General features: G+C 41.8%; 1 non-coding gene across 1 annotated transcript; it reads left to right on the forward strand.

The window, feature by feature from the left end:
• The first annotated feature begins 582 nt into the window (after positions 1-582).
• On the forward strand, positions 583-689 carry LOC122701108. The gene has a single exon (XR_006342956.1). It is a non-coding gene; the product is annotated as a U6 spliceosomal RNA (small nuclear RNA).
• The last annotated feature ends 5,848 nt before the right edge of the window (positions 690-6,537 follow it).

Genomic DNA, 6,537 nt, shown 5'->3' on the forward strand with positions numbered 1-6,537 from the left:
GAAGCTCCAATACTTTGTCCACCTAATGCGAAGAATTGACTCATTGGAAAAGACCCTGATGCAGGGAAAGATTGAAGGCATGAGGGGAAGGGGATGACAGAGGATGAGATGGTTGGATGACATCATCGAGTCGATGGACATGAGTTTGAGCAAGCTCCAGGAGTTGGTGATGGACAGGGAAGCCTGGCATGCTGCAGTCCATGGGGTTGCAAAGAGTTGGACACGACTGAGCAATTAAACTGAACTGAAATACCAAATACATTTGAGAGAGCAAATAAGTGAGATACAAGTACTATAAAACACTTGCATATGTATAACATAAAACAATGTGAAATGAAAAAAATAAGGTGCAGAGAGGAGTGTATATAGTGTGCTGCCATTTGAATAGAAGGCAAAATGAGGATATATGTGTTGTGTGTGTACATATACATTTGATTATTCTTGCAATTAAGAAAGGATAAATAAGAAAATAATAAAATTTGCTATGTACAGGGTTGAAGAAAACTTCTTTGAGTTACATCTTAATATAGTTTTGACTTTTGAACCATGCTGCTATTTTACATATGCAAAATAATTAAATTAGTGCTCACTTTGGTGGCATATATACTAAAATTGAAATAATGCAGAGAAGATTAGCATGGCCCCTGCACAAGGATGACATGCAAACTTGTAAAGCATTCTGTAGTTTTGTTACAGATATTAATTAAGTTTACTGTGGTAATCATATCACAGTATATATATATATCAAATCATTATGCTGTACACCTTAAACTTTCAAATGTTATATATCAGTTGTATGTTAATAAAACTGGAAAAACTTAAAAAGCTCACTATCACAAAAAATTAAATCAATATATTAGCAGAACCCTAACATTGAGTATAAAGAGAGACAAATGAATCTATTTCAAAGTTTAAAGGTTTTTTAACAGACCTTGTTACCTTTAGTGGGCTGTATTCTAAGGATTAAAAAAAGTGCCGCAAACAATCTGGAGCTTATGAGTAGGTCTACGGTTGGTAAAGGTACTGAGAACAGGCATTCTGACTCTTGGGTGTACTGTAGGGAGGAGCAAGTGAGTATTAATAAATATATTGATGTTGGATTGAAAACTAGGTTCTCACTGTAAGAGAAAGGAGATAAAAATATGACCTGTGGGAAAAGAAGAAAAATTTTCTGGTGCTGGATTGGAGTTGGAAAGTGAAAGTCACTCAGTCATGTCTGACTCTTTGTGACCCCATGGACTCTGTCCATGGAATTCTTCAGGCCAGAATCCTGGAGTGGGTAGCCTTTCCCTTCTCCAGATGATCAATCCAGGGATTGAACCCAGGTTTCCCGCATCGCAGGCAGATTCTTTACCAGCTGAGCCACAAGGGAAGCCCAAGAATACTGGAGTGGGTAGCCTATCACTTCTCCAGTAGATCTGTCTGACCCAGGAATCGAACCAGGGTTTCCTGCATTGCAGGCAGATTCTTTACCAACTGAGCTATCAGTTCAGTTCAGTTCAGTTGCTCAGTCGTGTCCGACTCTTTGCGACCCCATGAATCACAGCACGCCAGGCCTCCCTGTCCATCACCAACTCCCGGAGTTTACTCAAACTCATGTCCATTGAGTTGGTGATGCCATCCAGCCATCTCATCCTCTGTCGTCCCCTTCACCTCCTATCAGGGAAGCCCAATTGAAGTTGGGGATCAAGATAAATTCATGATTTAAAATCAAGCATACTTCTTGGCTATGTCTACTGAAAAGACCTAGACACCATGACACCTCAGTAGCAATGAGCACTCTATAAGCACCCGATTCTTGCTTTCTATGAACTACTTCTCATGAAAAGGAATCAGGCCTTCTTGGAGAAAGGCTGATTCCAGGTCTGTAAAGTACCAAATGAACTTGGGGCTTCCCCTGCCAGAGAGCAAAGAAGTGCTCAGACATTGATGGAGTCATGTCTGAAGAACGGAGACCAGCTAGAAGGGGCTCCCCGCTTGAAGGGGACCAACTTGAAAATTGAAAATTAGTGGTAATGAAAAACCCAAGTTCATAATAATACTCAAGAAAACTGAGTGTGAGGGGAGAGAAAGCTCTTAAATAGAATGCCAGTTAATGTAGAGGAAATGATAAAATTTTTTAAAAAGTGATTTTTGTAATCACTGATATAATAGTTGATTCAGGCAAGGTTTATGAATGGCTGCTAAAACATCGGGTGAAAGTTGTTGGGGAACAAGATGTCCTCAAAGTGTTATCTCACAGATTACTTATTAACTATATAAAGTTTGAAAAGATGCCTTTACAGTGGAGCATTCTGGCAGACAGCACCTTAATCAACTGTTTAAACTTAGCAAGACCAGTAATAGGACACAGTGGCTTCCTGTGCCTCCTGTGATGTGCTGAGAGGGACCCAATATCACCTCTGTAGAGTTTTTGCTAAAAATCTTTACATAAATCTAATTCTGAAGAAGTAACTGGATAATCCAAATTGTAGAACATTCTATAAAAGAACTGAACTGAAAGTCAGTGACAGGAAAGACCAAAAAAAAAAAAAAAGCTTTTTTAGAATAAAGGAGACTAGAAGAAAGCAAAACATGCTCAAAGGACATTACTGGGAAAATTGAAGAATTTAGTTAAGATTTTTATATCATAGAATAACATAAGTATTGAATCTACTGTAATGACAATTTAGTTATATAGGACAATGTCCTTGTTTCTTAGGAGATAATTGCTGAAATACTTTGGGGTGAAGTTTCATAAGCTCTCTAACTTCCTTTCAAATGGTTCAGTGAAAAAAACCCCCATATATATGGAAATATTATACAATGAACATATGCAGCATTTAGCTGCATATATTAACAATTGGGGAATCATAAGTGAGGGATATTTCAGTGTTCACTGTATTATTTCTTCAACTTTTCTGCAGGTTAAAGAAATTTCATAGACGTTTGGAGCAGGGGAATAAACACATGGATTGGAGGTAGGTGTGTGACTCCAAGACAGTGAATCTACAGGACAGTCAGCTAGTGACCTGGGACCTGAGTGACCTGGTCTGAAAAGATGAGCTACATCGTATCAGTCAGGATCCTTTGGCTTCATGTAACAGGACACCAGAGTCAAAGTAGCTTAAACTGTAAGGATACCTAATTATCTCATGTAACAAGAAGTTTAAAGGTACATGCCTCCGGGGTTGTTAATTTGTCAGCTTAAGGATGTCATAGGCCTCTTCTCTCTAGGTCTCTTGGCTTTACTTCATGGTTGCAAAATGGCTGCCACAGCAGCTTCATATATCATGTCCTCACATGACATATCCAAAGTGTGCAGGAAGGGGATGGACTGGCTCCTCCTTGGATTTTTCCCTCTTGTATCAAGAATAAAATTCTTTCCATAAGCCTCTCAGGAGGATTTCTTTTATATTTCATTGCCCTTAACAAACCAATTCTGGTTCATCACCTGGGGTTGTTCACTGGAACAAAACTAATTGGGAGAGATGACTGTGGGATGGGCAGCTGATAGTATTTTGCCACATGAACCAATCAGAATCTCTTGCTCAGGAATCTGAACCAAGAAACTGACCTGGGTTTGCTGTTAGCGAAAGCACCACCAGAAGTTGAGTTGAGGCTGTGGCACACGAGGCCATGAACAAGCCAAGGTTAAGGCAAGAAAAACTCCACAGAGAGGGTGAGGAAGCCATTTGGTAGAGAAAGAAGAACAGAGCACATGTGGAGAGGTGGGTGGAGCTACCTTGAGGGTTTGAAACTATTCCCCCAACTGCCTGGATCCCTGATGTTTTCTGGTTATGATTTTACTTCTAGGTTACAAAGAATGTACTAGTTAGGACTCAGAAATAAACAAACAAAAACTGTCCTAGCACAAAAGAAGAATTAGTAATAGTTACCAATGTACTTGCTACCCAAGGCAGGAAGTTGAGCCTATTCTTAGGAAGTACTAGAACCAGAAAGGGCCAGGACGAGGCACCTTCTCTCTGCCTCTTCCCTCTGGGTTTCTCTGTAGTTTATTTGATTTTATTTTTAAATTGAAATATAGTTGATTTACAATGTCGTTAGTCTCAGGTGTATAGCACAGTGATTCAGTTACACATACAAAATACACACATATCTATATATATTCTTTTTCAGATTTTTATAGATTATTACAAAATATTGAGTAGAGTTTCCTACCTACACAGTAGGTCCTTTTTGGCTATCAGTCTCATATACAGTAGTGTGTGTATGTTAATCCCTACCTTCTAATTTGCCCTCCCTCCCCCTCCCTTGTGGTTTATTTCATTCTTATCTCTGCAGTAGGATGCCTGTTTCATGTTTCCCACGTTATCATACATCTGCCTACATCTTCTAAATTTGAGTTAGAGTTTTATCCCCCTGAAGAACCCAGGTGGTTCTCAGTCCCTGGGTCCTAGTTTCAAATTCCCAAAGGAAAGAAGCTGAGACCTAAGTTGGGTCAGATGTCCAATCTGCCTGGTCCATAGACTTTGGGGTCACAGCACGCATGCACAGGATAGTGAGGAGCAGAGGTAGGAGAAAGGGGTCATGGACCCAGGCTGGAAAGACACCCCAAAAGATTTCCACCATGATCCTCAAAAGAATGGCTTTCAAGATTGAAATGGTAGGAACCTGTCCCCAGGGGACATTTTGCATTGTTTGAAAACATATTTGGTCATCACAGCTTAGGGGTGGGTGCTACCTGCATCCGATGAGGAGAGGCCAGGGAGGTTGCCAAAATCCTAGAATGTTCTCACAACAAAGAATTATCCAGTCCAGAATGGCAGTGGCACTGAGGTTGAGAAACTCTGCCTCCCTCTTGATTCTTTCAATCAAACTGTACCTGTACCACAGAGCACACACCCAGGCTTGGTAAGTCATAAACCATTCTCCAGGCCATAATACTGGAGTGGGTAGCCTTTCCCTTCTCCAGCAGATCTTCCCGACCCACGAATCGAACCGGGGTCTCCTGCATTGCAGGCAGATTCTTTACTACCTGGGCTGTCAGGGAAGCCCTGGTAAGTCATGAGTCTCAGTACCTATTTTGGGGGGAGAGGTCAAATGAAAACACCATCCTGGGATTATGTGGATGCCGGTTCTACTGCTGACTCACCTGGATTCGGGGTGCATTCTCGGTGAAGGAACCCACAAAGGCAGCAGATGCTGAGGTTCCTGCTCCGGGTGGGAGATTGTTAAAGAAGAAGCAAAGATGGAATAAGTAGAAACAGATCCAGGCAGAAGACAGAACTAGAAATGCATACACACAACCTGCTTTTACAAGTGCTCAAAACATAAACAGCAGCTGCCTAACTGGTACCTGCTCCTTCCCAAACACCATAAGGGAGAGCCTAAATCCTTAAGACCCACACAGCTGTCAGCTATGACAGGAGTGTCTTTTTTCCACACTAACTCGTCTGGCAGGAAGGTAAGGCTCCAGGCCATTGATCAATACAACATCTGCTTTCATTTCTAAGGATTATTGTCCCTGAAATCTTAAAAAAAAAAAAAAAAAATCTGTAAATGGCTCAGAGAAAAGAGGGCTTCAGGAATAAGGAGAGAAAAGAAAGTTTAAGGCAAGACATTTCCCCAAGATTCCTGATCCATCTGAGGCTGCTATTTGGCAAAGGAGAGTATGTTTTCTGAAGTTTCTGGTGGAAACCTCAGAAGTCAGATAACACAGGGTCTTTGCTGCCCTCTACCGATTATGATGAAGACTAGCAGGGAGTTTGAGAGGAGGAGCGGCTTTTCCGGTGGATTGCTTCATCCTTTCATTTAATTTTCAGTACATATTTACTGTGTGTAAGTATACTTTGCCTACTGCTGATGGTGCTTGGGATTAGTGCAACAGTGAAAAATACACATCCCTGTTCTGCTTTGGGATGTACATTCTAGCAAAGGGGACAGACTGTGTGTAAGTTAACAAATTAACATTTAGCACACAACTACTGAAGCCTGCGTGCTCTAGAGCCCAAGAGCCAAAACTAATGAGCCCCTGTGCCACAACTACTGAAGCCCGCATGCCCTGGAGCCAGCAAGTCGCAACTACTAAGCCTGCAGGCTGCAACTACTGAAGCCTGTGTGCCTAGAGCCTGTTCTCCACAAGAAAAGCCACCACAGTGAGAAGCCCACGCACCACAACTAGAGAAAGCCTGTGTGAAGCAACAAAGACCAGCACAGCCAACAGTAAGTAAAGCAGTATGTACATGTTAAAAAAAAAGAGAGAGAGAGAGAGACATTTAAAGTTTGTTCAGTGGGCTCTGAAAGCACTTAACAGGCAATTTAAGACTTGGGGAGCTGGAAGGTGACACATGAGCTGAGACTGGAAGGTTGAGACAAAACCAGCTGAGAGCAGAGCCTAGAGCTCTGTGAGAAGATTGAGTAGTGAGTATAAACCCACTTGCTGGGTCCCTGAACCTGATGTGGGAGCAGAGGTCAGCATGGAGGGAAGGCCAGAGAGGAGGGGAGGGACCTGGGTCATGGAGGGAGCCTGCAGTCTGCAAAGGAACTTGGATTTTCTTCTGAGTAAATCTTAGCAATAGAGGAAGCTGTTGAAGC

Source organism: Cervus elaphus, chromosome 9, assembly GCF_910594005.1.
Source record: "Cervus elaphus chromosome 9, mCerEla1.1, whole genome shotgun sequence".
NCBI lineage: Eukaryota > Metazoa > Chordata > Mammalia > Artiodactyla > Cervidae > Cervus > Cervus elaphus.